Raw genomic sequence first — 15,962 nt, 5'->3', positions numbered from 1 at the left:
AGTCAGCTTAAAATGACTCAGATGAGTGAATACTGTTCAGTTGTGCGTTTTTGGTGAAGCTTTTGAGTTTTTGACGTCACAGATGTCAAACATTAATCTTAGGATACAGTCATCTTAAAATGACTCAGATGAGTGACTCCTGTTCAGTTGTGCGTTTTTGGTGAAGCTTTTGAGTTTTTGACGCCGGCAGATATCAAACATTAATCTTAGGATACAGTCAGCTTAAAATGACTCAGATGAGTGAATATTGTTCAGTTGTGCGTTTTTGGTGAAGCTTTTGAGTTGTTGACATCACAGATATCAAACAGTAATCTTAGGATACAGTCATCTTAAAATGACTCAGATGAGTGAATACTGTTCATTGTGCGTTTTTGGTGAAGCTTTTGAGTTTTTGACATCACAGATATCAAACAGTAATCTTAGGATACAGTCAGCTTAAAATGACTCAGATGAGTGAATATTGTTCAGTTGTGCGTTTTTGGTGAAGCTTTTGAGTTGTTGACATCACAGATATCAAACAGTAATCTTAGGATACAGTCATCTTAAAATGACTCAGATGAGTGACTACTGTTCAGTTGTGCGTTTTTGGTGAAGCTTTTGAGTTTTTGACGTCACAGATATCAAACAGTAATCTTAGGATACAGTCAGCTTAAAATGACTGAATGTGAGTGAATACTGTTCAGTTGTGCGTTTTTGGTGAAGCTTTTGAGTTTTTGACGTCGGCAGATATCAAACAGTAATCTTAGGATACAGTCAGCTTAAAATAATTGAATGTGAGTGAATACTGTTCAGTTGTGCGTTTTTGGTGAAGCTTTTGAGTTTTTGATGTCGGCAGATATCAAACAGTAATCTTAGGATGCAGTCATCTTGAAATCACTCAGATGAGTGAATACTGTTCAGTTGTGCGTTTTTGGTGAAGCTTTTGAGTTTTTGACGTCGGCAGATATCAAACAGTAATCTTAGGATGCAGTCATCTTGAAATGACTCAGATGAGTGAATACTGTTCAGTTGTGCGTTTTTGGTGAAGCTTTTGAGTTTTTGACGTCACAGATATCAAACAGTAATCTTAGGATACAGTCAGCTTAAAATGACTGAATGTGAGTGAATACTGTTCAGTTGTGCGTTTTTGGTGAAGCTTTTGAGTTTTTGACGTCGGCAGATATCAAACAGTAATCTTAGGATACAGTCAGCTTAAAATGACTCAGATGAGTGAATACTGTTCATTGTGCGTTTTTGGTGAAGCTTTTGAGTTTTTGACATCACAGATATCAAACAGTAATCTTAGGATACAGTCAGCTTAAAATGACTGAATGTGAGTGAATACTGTTCAGTTGTGCGTTTTTGGTGAAGCTTTTGAGTTTTTGACGTCGGCAGATATCAAACAGTAATCTTAGGATACAGTCAGCTTAAAATGACTCAGATGAGTGACTATTATTCAGTTGTGCGTTTTTGGTGAAGCTTTTGAGTTTTTGACGTCGGCAGATATCAAACAGTAATCTTAGGATACAGTCAGCTTAAAATGACTGAATGTGAATGAATACTGTTCAGTTGTGCGTTTTTGGTGAAGCTTTTGAGTTTTTGACGTCACAGATATCAAACAGTAATCTTAGGATACAGTCAGCTTAAAATGACTGAATGTGAGTGAATACTGTTCAGTTGTGCGTTTTTGGTGAAGCTTTTGAGTTTTTGACGTCGGCAGATATCAAACAGTAATCTTAGGATACAGTCAGCTTAAAATGACTGAATGTGAATGAATACTGTTCAGTTGTGCGTTTTTGGTGAAGCTTTTGAGTTTTTGACGTCACAGATATCAAACAGTAATCTTAGGATACAGTCAGCTTAAAATGACTGAATGTGAATGAATACTGTTCAGTTGTGCGTTTTTGGTGAAGCTTTTGAGTTTTTGACGTCGGCAGATATCAAACAGTAATCTTAGGATACAGTCAGCTTAAAATGACTGAATGTGAGTGACTACTGTTCAGTTGTGCGGTTTTGGTGAAGCTTTTGAGTTTTTGACGTCACAGATATCAAACATTCTTAGGATACAGTCATCTTAAAATGACTCAGATGAGTGAATACTGTTCAGTTGTGCGTTTTTGGTGAAGCTTTTGAGTTTTTGACGTCACAGATATCAAACAGTAATCTTAGGATACAGTCATCTTAAAATGACTGAATGTGAGTGACTACTGTTCAGTTGTGCGTTTTTGGTGAAGCTTTTGAGTTTTTGACGTCGGCAGATATCAAACAGTAATCTTAGGATACAGTCAGCTTAAAATGACTGAATGTGAATGAATACTGTTCAGTTGTGCGTTTTTGGTGAAGCTTTTGAGTTTTTGACGTCACAGATATCAAACAGTAATCTTAGGATACAGTCAGCTTAAAATGACTGAATGTGAATGAATACTGTTCAGTTGTGCGTTTTTGGTGAAGCTTTTGAGTTTTTGACGTCGGCAGATATCAAACAGTAATCTTAGGATACAGTCAGCTTAAAATGACTGAATGTGAGTGACTACTGTTCAGTTGTGCGTTTTTGGTGAAGCTTTTGAGTTTTTGACGTCACAGATATCAAACATTCTTAGGATACAGTCATCTTAAAATGACTCAGATGAGTGAATACTGTTCAGTTGTGCGTTTTTGGTGAAGCTTTTGAGTTTTTGACGTCACAGATATCAAACAGTAATCTTAGGATACAGTCATCTTAAAATGACTGAATGTGAGTGACTACTGTTCAGTTTTGCGTTTTTGGTGAAGCTTTTGAGTTTTTGACGTCACAGATATCAAACATTAATCTTAGGATACAGTCATCTTAAAATGACTCAGATGAGTGACTCCTGTTCAGTTGTGCGTTTTTGGTGAAGCTTTTGAGTTTTTGACGTCACAGATATCAAACAGTAATCTTAGGATACAGTCATCTTAAAATGACTGAATGTGAGTGAATACTGTTCAGTTGTGCGTTTTTGGTGAAGCTTTTGAGTTTTTGACGTCGGCAGATATCAAACAGTAATCTTAGGATGCAGACATCTTAAAATGACTGAATGTGAGTGAATACTGTTCAGTTGTGCGTTTTTGGGGAAGCTTTTGAGTTTTTGACGTCACAGATATCAAACAGTAATCTTAGGATACAGTCAGCTTAAAATGACTCAGATGAGTGAATACTGTTCAGTTGTGCGTTTTTGGTGAAGCTTTTGAGTTTTTGACGTCACAGATGTCAAACATTAATCTTAGGATACAGTCATCTTAAAATGACTCAGATGAGTGACTCCTGTTCAGTTGTGCGTTTTTGGTGAAGCTTTTGAGTTTTTGACGCCGGCAGATATCAAACATTAATCTTAGGATACAGTCAGCTTAAAATGACTCAGATGAGTGAATATTGTTCAGTTGTGCGTTTTTGGTGAAGCTTTTGAGTTGTTGACATCACAGATATCAAACAGTAATCTTAGGATACAGTCATCTTAAAATGACTCAGATGAGTGACTACTGTTCAGTTGTGCGTTTTTGGTGAAGCTTTTGAGTTTTTGACGTCACAGATATCAAACAGTAATCTTAGGATACAGTCAGCTTAAAATGACTGAATGTGAGTGACTCCTGTTCAGTTGTGCGTTTTTGGTGAAGCTTTTGAGTTTTTGACGTCACAGATATCAAACATTCTTAGGATACAGTCATCTTAAAATGACTCAGATGAGTGAATACTGTTCAGTTGTGCGTTTTTGTTGAAGCTTTTGAGTTTTTGACGTCACAGATATCAAACAGTAATCTTAGGATACAGTCATCTTAAAATGACTGAATGTGAGTGACTACTGTTCAGTTGTGCGTTTTTGGTGAAGCTTTTGAGTTTTTGACGTCACAGATATCAAACATTAATCTTAGGATACAGTCATCTTAAAATGACTCAGATGAGTGACTCCTGTTCAGTTGTGCGTTTTTGGTGAAGCTTTTGAGTTTTTGACGTCGGCAGATATCAAACAGTAATCTTAGGATACAGTCAGCTTAAAATGACTGAATGTGAGTGAATACTGTTCAGTTGTGCGTTTTTGGTGAAGCTTTTGAGTTTTTGACGTCGGCAGATATCAAACATTAATCTTAGGATACAGTCAGCTTAAAATGACTCAGATGAGTGAATACTGTTCATTGTGCGTTTTTGGTGAAGCTTTTGAGTTTTTGACATCACAGATATCAAACAGTAATCTTAGGATACAGTCAGCTTAAAATGACTGAATGTGAGTGACTACTGTTCAGTTGTGCGTTTTTGGGGAAGCTTTTGAGTTTTTGACGTCACAGATATCAAACAGTAATCTTAGGATACAGTCAGCTTAAAATGACTCAGATGAGTGAATATTGTTCAGTTGTGCGTTTTTGGTGAAGCTTTTGATTTGTTGACATAACAGATATCAAACATTATTCTTAGGATACAGTCATCTTAAAATGACTCAGATGAGTGACTACTGTTCAGTTGTGCGTTTTTGGTGAAGCTTTTGAGTTTTTGACGTCACAGATATCAAACAGTAATCTTAGGATACAGTCATCTTAAAATGACTGAATGTGAGTGACTACTGTTCAGTTGTGCGTTTTTGGTGAAGCTTTTGAGTTTTTGACGTCACAGATGTCAAACATTAATCTTAGGATACAGTCATCTTAAAATGACTCAGATGAGTGACTCCTGTTCAGTTGTGCGTTTTTGGTGAAGCTTTTGAGTTTTTGACGTCGGCAGATATCAAACAGTAATCTTAGGATACAGTCAGCTTAAAATAATTGAATGTGAGTGAATACTGTTCAGTTGTGCGTTTTTGGTGAAGCTTTTGAGTTTTTGATGTCGGCAGATATCAAACAGTAATCTTAGGATGCAGTCATCTTGAAATCACTCAGATGAGTGAATACTGTTCAGTTGTGCGTTTTTGGTGAAGCTTTTGAGTTTTTGACGTCGGCAGATATCAAACAGTAATCTTAGGATGCAGTCATCTTGAAATGACTCAGATGAGTGAATACTGTTCAGTTGTGCGTTTTTGGTGAAGCTTTTGAGTTTTTGACGTCACAGATATCAAACAGTAATCTTAGGATACAGTCAGCTTAAAATGATTGAATGTGAGTGAATCCTGTTCAGTTGTGCGTTTTTGGTGAAGCTTTTGAGTTTTTGACGTCGGCAGATATCAAACATTAATCTTAGGATACAGTCATCTTAAAATGACTCAGATGAGTGAATACTGTTCAGTTGTGCGTTTTTGGTGAAGCTTTTGAGTTTTTGACGTCGGCAGATATCAAACAGTAATCTTAGGATACAGTCAGCTTAAAATGACTGAATGTGAATGAATACTGTTCAGTTGTGCGTTTTTGGTGAAGCTTTTGAGTTTTTGACATCACAGATATCAAACATTAATCTTAGGATACAGTCAGCTTAAAATGACTGAATGTGAGTGAATACTGTTCAGTTGTGCGTTTTTGGTGAAGCTTTTGAGTTTTTGACATCGGCAGATATCAAACATTATTCTTAGGATACAGTCATCTTAAAATGACTCAGATGAGTGACTACTGTTCAGTTGTGCGTTTTTGGTGAAGCTTTTGAGTTTTTGACGTCACAGATATCAAACAGTAATCTTAGGATACAGTCATCTTAAAATGACTGAATGTGAGTGACTACTGTTCAGTTGTGCGTTTTTGGTGAAGCTTTTGAGTTTTTGACGTCGGCAGATATCAAACAGTAATCTTAGGATACAGTCAGCTTAAAATGACTAATATGAGTGACTATTATTCAGTTGTGCGTTTTTGGTGAAGCTTTTGAGTTTTTGACGTCACAGATATCAAAGTAATCTTAGGATACAGTCAGCTTAAAATGACTGAATGTGAATGAATACTGTTCAGTTGTGCGTTTTTGGTGAAGCTTTTGAGTTTTTGACGTCGGCAGATATCAAACAGTAATCTTAGGATACAGTCAGCTTAAAATGACTCAGATGAGTGAATACTGTTCAGTTGTGCGTTTTTGGTGACGCTTTTGAGTTTTTGACGTCACAGATATCAAACATTAATCTTAGGATACAGTCAGCTTAAAATGACTCAGATGAGTGACTACTGTTCAGTTGTGCGTTTTTGGTGAAGCTTTTGAGTTTTTGACGTCACAGATATCAAACAGTAATCTTAGGATACAGTCAGCTTAAAATGACTCAGATGAGTGACTATTATTCAGTTGTGCGTTTTTGGTGAAGCTTTTGAGTTTTTGACGTCACAGATATCAAAGTAATCTTAGGATACAGTCAGCTTAAAATGACTGAATGTGAATGAATACTGTTCAGTTGTGCGTTTTTGGTGAAGCTTTTGAGTTTTTGACATCACAGATATCAAACATTAATCTTAGGATACAGTCAGCTTAAAATGACTGAATGTGAGTGAATACTGTTCAGTTGTGCGTTTTTGGTGAAGCTTTTGAGTTTTTGACATCGGCAGATATCAAACATTATTCTTAGGATACAGTCATCTTAAAATGACTCAGATGAGTGACTACTGTTCAGTTGTGCGTTTTTGGTGAAGCTTTTGAGTTTTTGACGTCACAGATATCAAACAGTAATCTTAGGATACAGTCATCTTAAAATGACTGAATGTGAGTGACTACTGTTCAGTTGTGCGTTTTTGGTGAAGCTTTTGAGTTTTTGACGTCGGCAGATATCAAACATTAATCTTAGGATACAGTCATCTTAAAATGACTCAGATGAGTGAATACTGTTCAGTTGTGCGTTTTTGGTGAAGCTTTTGAGTTTTTGACGTCGGCAGATATCAAACAGTAATCTTAGGATACAGTCAGCTTAAAATGATTGAATGTGAGTGAATACTGTTCAGTTGTGCGTTTTTGGTGAAGCTTTTGAGTTTTTGACGTCACAGATATCAAACAGTAATCTTAGGATACAGTCAGCTTAAAATGACTGAATGTGAGTGAATACTGTTCAGTTGTGCGTTTTTGGTGAAGCTTTTGAGTTTTTGACGTCGGCAGATATCAAACAGTAATCTTAGGATACAGTCAGCTTAAAATGACTCAGATGAGTGAATACTGTTCAGTTGTGCGTTTTTGGTGACGCTTTTGAGTTTTTGACGTCACAGATATCAAACATTAATCTTAGGATACAGTCAGCTTAAAATGACTCAGATGAGTGAATACTGTTCAGTTGTGCGTTTTTGGTGAAGCTTTTGAGTTTTTGACGTCACAGATATCAAACAGTAATCTTAGGATACAGTCATCTTAAAATGACTGAATGTGAATGAATACTGTTCAGTTGTGCGTTTTTGGTGAAGCTTTTGAGTTTTTGACGTCACAGATATCAAACATTAATCTTAGGATACAGTCATCTTAAAATGACTCAGATGAGTGAATACTGTTCAGTTGTGCGTTTTTGGTGAAGCTTTTGAGTTTTTGACGTCGGCAGATATCAAACAGTAATCTTAGGATACAGTCAGCTTAAAATCTCTCAGATGAGTGACTACTGTTCAGTTGTGCGTTTTTGGTGAAGCTTTTGAGTTTTTGACGTCACAGATATCAAACAGTAATCTTAGGATACAGTCATCTTAAAATGACTCAGATGAGTGAATACTGTTCAGTTGTGCGTTTTTGGTGAAGCTTTTGAGTTTTTGACGTCACAGATATCAAACATTAATCTTAGGATACAGTCATCTTAAAATGACTCAGATGAGTGAATACTGTTCAGTTGTGCGTTTTTGGTGAAGCTTTTGAGTTTTTGACGTCGGCAGATATCAAACAGTAATCTTAGGATACAGTCAGCTTAAAATGACTCAGATGAGTGATTACTGTTCAGTTGTGCGTTTTTGGTGAAGCTTTTGAGTTTTTGACGTCGGCAGATATCAAACAGTAATCTTAGGATACAGTCAGCTTAAAATGACTCAGATGAGTGACTATTATTCAGTTGTGCGTTTTTGGTGAAGCTTTTGAGTTTTTGACGTCACAGATATCAAAGTAATCTTAGGATACAGTCAGTTTAAAATGACTGAATGTGAATGAATACTGTTCAGTTGTGCGTTTTTGGTGAAGCTTTTGAGTTTTTGACGTCGGCAGATATCAAACAGTAATCTTAGGATACAGTCAGCTTAAAATGACTCAGATGAGTGAATACTGTTCAGTTGTGCGTTTTTGGTGAAGCTTTTGAGTTTTTGACGTCACAGATGTCAAACATTAATCTTAGGATACAGTCATCTTAAAATGACTCAGATGAGTGACTCCTGTTCAGTTGTGCGTTTTTGGTGAAGCTTTTGAGTTTTTGACGTCACAGATGTCAAACATTAATCTTAGGATACAGTCATCTTAAAATGACTCAGATGAGTGACTCCTGTTCAGTTGTGCGTTTTTGGTGAAGCTTTTGAGTTTTTGACGCCGGCAGATATCAAACATTAATCTTAGGATACAGTCAGCTTAAAATGACTCAGATGAGTGAATATTGTTCAGTTGTGCGTTTTTGGTGAAGCTTTTGAGTTGTTGACATCACAGATATCAAACAGTAATCTTAGGATACAGTCATCTTAAAATGACTCAGATGAGTGAATACTGTTCATTGTGCGTTTTTGGTGAAGCTTTTGAGTTTTTGACGTCACAGATATCAAACAGTAATCTTAGGATACAGTCAGCTTAAAATGACTGAATGTGAGTGAATACTGTTCAGTTGTGCGTTTTTGGTGAAGCTTTTGAGTTTTTGACGTCGGCAGATATCAAACAGTAATCTTAGGATACAGTCAGCTTAAAATGACTCAGATGAGTGACTATTATTCAGTTGTGCGTTTTTGGTGAAGCTTTTGAGTTTTTGACGTCGGCAGATATCAAACAGTAATCTTAGGATACAGTCAGCTTAAAATGACTGAATGTGAATGAATATTGTTCAGTTGTGCGTTTTTGGTGAAGCTTTTGAGTTTTTGACGTCACAGATATCAAACAGTAATCTTAGGATACAGTCAGCTTAAAATGACTGAATGTGAATGAATACTGTTCAGTTGTGCGTTTTTGGTGAAGCTTTTGAGTTTTTGACGTCGGCAGATATCAAACAGTAATCTTAGGATACAGTCAGCTTAAAATGACTGAATGTGAGTGAATACTGTTCAGTTGTGCGTTTTTGGTGAAGCTTTTGAGTTTTTGACGTCGGCAGATATCAAACAGTAATCTTAGGATACAGTCAGCTTAAAATGACTCAGATGAGTGAATACTGTTCATTGTGCGTTTTTGGTGAAGCTTTTGAGTTTTTGACATCACAGATATCAAACAGTAATCTTAGGATACAGTCAGCTTAAAATGACTGAATGTGAGTGAATACTGTTCAGTTGTGCGTTTTTGGTGAAGCTTTTGAGTTTTTGACGTCGGCAGATATCAAACAGTAATCTTAGGATACAGTCAGCTTAAAATGACTCAGATGAGTGACTATTATTCAGTTGTGCGTTTTTGGTGAAGCTTTTGAGTTTTTGACGTCGGCAGATATCAAACAGTAATCTTAGGATACAGTCAGCTTAAAATGACTGAATGTGAATGAATACTGTTCAGTTGTGCGTTTTTGGTGAAGCTTTTGAGTTTTTGACGTCACAGATATCAAACAGTAATCTTAGGATACAGTCAGCTTAAAATGACTGAATGTGAGTGAATACTGTTCAGTTGTGCGTTTTTGGTGAAGCTTTTGAGTTTTTGACGTCGGCAGATATCAAACAGTAATCTTAGGATACAGTCAGCTTAAAATGACTGAATGTGAATGAATACTGTTCAGTTGTGCGTTTTTGGTGAAGCTTTTGAGTTTTTGACGTCACAGATATCAAACAGTAATCTTAGGATACAGTCAGCTTAAAATGACTGAATGTGAATGAATACTGTTCAGTTGTGCGTTTTTGGTGAAGCTTTTGAGTTTTTGACGTCGGCAGATATCAAACAGTAATCTTAGGATACAGTCAGCTTAAAATGACTGAATGTGAGTGAATACTGTTCAGTTGTGCGTTTTTGGTGAAGCTTTTGAGTTTTTGACGTCGGCAGATATCAAACATTAATCTTAGGATACAGTCAGCTTAAAATGACTCAGATGAGTGAATACTGTTCATTGTGCGTTTTTGGTGAAGCTTTTGAGTTTTTGACATCACAGATATCAAACAGTAATCTTAGGATACAGTCAGCTTAAAATGACTGAATGTGAGTGAATACTGTTCAGTTGTGCGTTTTTGGTGAAGCTTTTGAGTTTTTGACGTCACAGATATCAAACATTCTTAGGATACAGTCATCTTAAAATGACTCAGATGAGTGAATACTGTTCAGTTGTGCGTTTTTGGTGAAGCTTTTGAGTTTTTGACGTCACAGATATCAAACAGTAATCTTAGGATACAGTCATCTTAAAATGACTCAGATGAGTGACTCCTGTTCAGTTGTGCGTTTTTGGTGAAGCTTTTGAGTTTTTGACGTCACAGATATCAAACAGTAATCTTAGGATACAGTCATCTTAAAATGACTGAATGTGAGTGAATACTGTTCAGTTGTGCGTTTTTGGTGAAGCTTTTGAGTTTTTGACGTCGGCAGATATCAAACAGTAATCTTAGGATGCAGACATCTTAAAATGACTGAATGTGAGTGAATACTGTTCAGTTGTGCGTTTTTGGGGAAGCTTTTGAGTTTTTGACGTCACAGATATCAAACAGTAATCTTAGGATACAGTCAGCTTAAAATGACTCAGATGAGTGAATACTGTTCAGTTGTGCGTTTTTGGTGAAGCTTTTGAGTTTTTGACATCACAGATATCAAACAGTAATCTTAGGATACAGTCAGTTTAAAATGACTGAATGTGAATGAATACTGTTCAGTTGTGCGTTTTTGGTGAAGCTTTTGAGTTTTTGACGTCGGCAGATATCAAACAGTAATCTTAGGATACAGTCAGCTTAAAATGACTCAGATGAGTGAATACTGTTCAGTTGTGCGTTTTTGGTGAAGCTTTTGAGTTTTTGACGTCACAGATGTCAAACATTAATCTTAGGATACAGTCATCTTAAAATGACTCAGATGAGTGACTCCTGTTCAGTTGTGCGTTTTTGGTGAAGCTTTTGAGTTTTTGACGCCGGCAGATATCAAACATTAATCTTAGGATACAGTCAGCTTAAAATGACTCAGATGAGTGAATATTGTTCAGTTGTGCGTTTTTGGTGAAGCTTTTGAGTTGTTGACATCACAGATATCAAACAGTAATCTTAGGATACAGTCATCTTAAAATGACTCAGATGAGTGAATACTGTTCATTGTGCGTTTTTGGTGAAGCTTTTGAGTTTTTGACATCACAGATATCAAACAGTAATCTTAGGATACAGTCAGCTTAAAATGACTGAATGTGAATGAATACTGTTCAGTTGTGCGTTTTTGGTGAAGCTTTTGAGTTTTTGACGTCGGCAGATATCAAACAGTAATCTTAGGATACAGTCAGCTTAAAATGACTGAATGTGAGTGAATACTGTTCAGTTGTGCGTTTTTGGTGAAGCTTTTGAGTTTTTGACGTCACAGATATCAAACAGTAATCTTAGGATGCAGTCATCTTAAAATGACTCAGATGAGTGACTATTATTCAGTTGTGCGTTTTTGGTGAAGCTTTTGAGTTTTTGACGTCACAGATATCAAACAGTAATCTTAGGATACAGTCAGCTTAAAATGACTGAATGTGAATGAATACTGTTCAGTTGTGCGTTTTTGGTGAAGCTTTTGAGTTTTTGACGTCGGCAGATATCAAACAGTAATCTTAGGATACAGTCAGCTTAAAATGACTGAATGTGAGTGAATACTGTTCAGTTGTGCGTTTTTGGTGAAGCTTTTGAGTTTTTGACGTCGGCAGATATCAAACAGTAATCTTAGGATACAGTCAGCTTAAAATGACTCAGATGAGTGAATACTGTTCATTGTGCGTTTTTGGTGAAGCTTTTGAGTTTTTGACATCACAGATATCAAACAGTAATCTTAGGATACAGTCAGCTTAAAATGACTCAGATGAGTGACTATTATTCAGTTGTGCGTTTTTGGTGAAGCTTTTGAGTTTTTGACGTCGGCAGATATCAAACAGTAATCTTAGGATACAGTCAGCTTAAAATGACTGAATGTGAATGAATACTGTTCAGTTGTGCGTTTTTGGTGAAGCTTTTGAGTTTTTGACGTCACAGATATCAAACAGTAATCTTAGGATACAGTCAGCTTAAAATGACTGAATGTGAGTGAATACTGTTCAGTTGTGCGTTTTTGGTGAAGCTTTTGAGTTTTTGACGTCGGCAGATATCAAACAGTAATCTTAGGATACAGTCAGCTTAAAATGACTGAATGTGAATGAATACTGTTCAGTTGTGCGTTTTTGGTGAAGCTTTTGAGTTTTTGACGTCACAGATATCAAACAGTAATCTTAGGATACAGTCATCTTAAAATGACTCAGATGAGTGAATACTGTTCAGTTGTGCGTTTTTGGTGAAGCTTTTGAGTTTTTGACGTCGGCAGATATCAAACAGTAATCTTAGGATGCAGACATCTTAAAATGACTGAATGTGAGTGAATACTGTTCAGTTGTGCGTTTTTGGGGAAGCTTTTGAGTTTTTGACGTCACAGATATCAAACAGTAATCTTAGGATACAGTCAGCTTAAAATGACTCAGATGAGTGAATACTGTTCATTGTGCGTTTTTGGTGAAGCTTTTGAGTTTTTGACATCACAGATATCAAACAGTAATCTTAGGATACAGTCAGCTTAAAATGACTCAGATGAGTGAATATTGTTCAGTTGTGCGTTTTTGGTGAAGCTTTTGATTTGTTGACATAACAGATATCAAACATTATTCTTAGGATACAGTCATCTTAAAATGACTCAGATGAGTGACTACTGTTCAGTTGTGCGTTTTTGGTGAAGCTTTTGAGTTTTTGACGTCACAGATATCAAACAGTAATCTTAGGATACAGTCATCTTAAAATGACTGAATGTGAGTGACTACTGTTCAGTTGTGCGTTTTTGGTGAAGCTTTTGAGTTTTTGACGTCACAGATGTCAAACATTAATCTTAGGATACAGTCATCTTAAAATGACTCAGATGAGTGACTCCTGTTCAGTTGTGCGTTTTTGGTGAAGCTTTTGAGTTTTTGACGTCGGCAGATATCAAACAGTAATCTTAGGATACAGTCATCTTAAAATAATTGAATGTGAGTGAATACTGTTCAGTTGTGCGTTTTTGGTGAAGCTTTTGAGTTTTTGATGTCGGCAGATATCAAACAGTAATCTTAGGATGCAGTCATCTTGAAATCACTCAGATGAGTGAATACTGTTCAGTTGTGCGTTTTTGGTGAAGCTTTTGAGTTTTTGACGTCACAGATATCAAACAGTAATCTTAGGATACAGTCATCTTAAAATGACTCAGATGAGTGACTACTGTTCAGTTGTGCGTTTTTGGTGAAGCTTTTGAGTTTTTGACGTCACAGATATCAAACAGTAATCTTAGGATACAGTCAGCTTAAAATGACTGAATGTGAGTGAATACTGTTCAGTTGTGCGTTTTTGGTGAAGCTTTTGAGTTTTTGACGTCGGCAGATATCAAACATTAATCTTAGGATACAGTCAGCTTAAAATGACTCAGATGAGTGAATACTGTTCAGTTGTGCGTTTTTGGTGAAGCTTTTGAGTTTTTGACGTCACAGATATCAAACAGTAATCTTAGGATACAGTCAGCTTAAAATGACTGAATGTGAGTGAATACTGTTCAGTTGTGCGTTTTTGGTGAAGCTTTTGAGTTTTTGACGTCGGCAGATATCAAACATTAATCTTAGGATACAGTCAGCTTAAAATGACTCAGATGAGTGAATACTGTTCATTGTGCGTTCTTGGTGAAGCTTTTGAGTTTTTGACATCACAGATATCAAACAGTAATCTTAGGATACAGTCAGCTTAAAATGACTGAATGTGAGTGAATACTGTTCAGTTGTGCGTTTTTGGTGAAGCTTTTGAGTTTTTGACGTCACAGATATCAAACATTCTTAGGATACAGTCATCTTAAAATGACTCAGATGAGTGAATACTGTTCAGTTGTGCGTTTTTGGTGAAGCTTTTGAGTTTTTGACGTCACAGATATCAAACAGTAATCTTAGGATACAGTCATCTTAAAATGACTGAATGTGAGTGACTACTGTTCAGTTGTGCGGTTTTGGTGAAGCTTTTGAGTTTTTGACGTCACAGATATCAAACATTAATCTTAGGATACAGTCATCTTAAAATGACTCAGATGAGTGACTCCTGTTCAGTTGTGCGTTTTTGGTGAAGCTTTTGAGTTTTTGACGTCACAGATATCAAACAGTAATCTTAGGATACAGTCATCTTAAAATGACTGAATGTGAAAGAATACTGTTCAGTTGTGCGTTTTTGGTGAAGCTTTTGAGTTTTTGACGTCGGCAGATATCAAACAGTAATCTTAGGATACAGTCAGCTTAAAATGACTCAGATGAGTGAATACTGTTCAGTTGTGCGTTTTTGGTGAAGCTTTTGAGTTTTTGACGTCACAGATGTCAAACATTAATCTTAGGATACAGTCATCTTAAAATGACTCAGATGAGTGACTCCTGTTCAGTTGTGCGTTTTTGGTGAAGCTTTTGAGTTTTTGACGCCAGCAGATATCAAACATTAATCTTAGGATACAGTCAGCTTAAAATGACTCAGATGAGTGAATACTGTTCAGTTGTGCGTTTTTGGTGAAGCTTTTGAGTTTTTGACATCACAGATATCAAACAGTAATCTTAGGATACAGTCAGCTTAAAATGACTCAGATGAGTGAATATTGTTCAGTTGTGCGTTTTTGGTGAAGCTTTTGATTTGTTGACATAACAGATATCAAACATTATTCTTAGGATACAGTCATCTTAAAATGACTCAGATGAGTGACTACTGTTCAGTTGTGCGTTTTTGGTGAAGCTTTTGAGTTTTTGACGTCACAGATATCAAACAGTAATCTTAGGATACAGTCATCTTAAAATGACTGAATGTGAGTGACTCCTGTTCAGTTGTGCGTTTTTGGTGAAGCTTTTGAGTTTTTGACGTCACAGATGTCAAACATTAATCTTAGGATACAGTCATCTTAAAATGACTCAGATGAGTGACTCCTGTTCAGTTGTGCGTTTTTGGTGAAGCTTTTGAGTTTTTGACGTCGGCAGATATCAAACATTAATCTTAGGATACAGTCATCTTAAAATGACTCAGATGAGTGACTCCTGTTCAGTTGTGCGTTTTTGGTGAAGCTTTTGAGTTTTTGACGTCGGCAGATATCAAACAGTAATCTTAGGATGCAGTCATCTTGAAATCACTCAGATGAGTGAATACTGTTCAGTTGTGCGTTTTTGGTGAAGCTTTTGAGTTTTTGACGTCACAGATATCAAACAGTAATCTTAGGATACAGTCATCTTAAAATGACTCAGATGAGTGACTACTGTTCAGTTGTGCGTTTTTGGTGAAGCTTTTGAGTTTTTGACGTCACAGATGTCAAACATTAATCTTAGGATACAGTCATCTTAAAATGACTCAGATGAGTGACTCCTGTTCAGTTGTGCGTTTTTGGTGAAGCTTTTGAGTTTTTGACGCCGGCAGATATCAAACATTAATCTTAGGATACAGTCAGCTTAAAATGACTCAGATGAGTGAATATTGTTCAGTTGTGCGTTTTTGGTGAAGCTTTTGAGTTGTTGACATCACAGATATCAAACAGTAATCTTAGGATACAGTCATCTTAAAATGACTCAGATGAGTGACTACTGTTCAGTTGTGCGTTTTTGGTGAAGCTTTTGAGTTTTTGACGTCACAGATATCAAACAGTAATCTTAGGATACAGTCAGCTTAAAATGACTGAATGTGAGTGACTCCTGTTCAGTTGTGCGTTTTTGGTGAAGCTTTTGAGTTTTTGACGTCACAGATATCAAACATTCTTAGGATACAGTCATCTTAAAATGACTCAGATGAGTGAATACTGT

Source organism: Trachinotus anak, unplaced genomic scaffold, assembly GCF_046630095.1.
Source record: "Trachinotus anak isolate AG129_WGS33_773 ecotype Australia unplaced genomic scaffold, CSIRO_AGI_Tana_v1 ptg000009l, whole genome shotgun sequence".
NCBI classification, from domain to species: Eukaryota; Metazoa; Chordata; class Actinopteri; order Carangiformes; family Carangidae; genus Trachinotus; species Trachinotus anak.
This window is presented reverse-complemented; position numbering follows the sequence as displayed.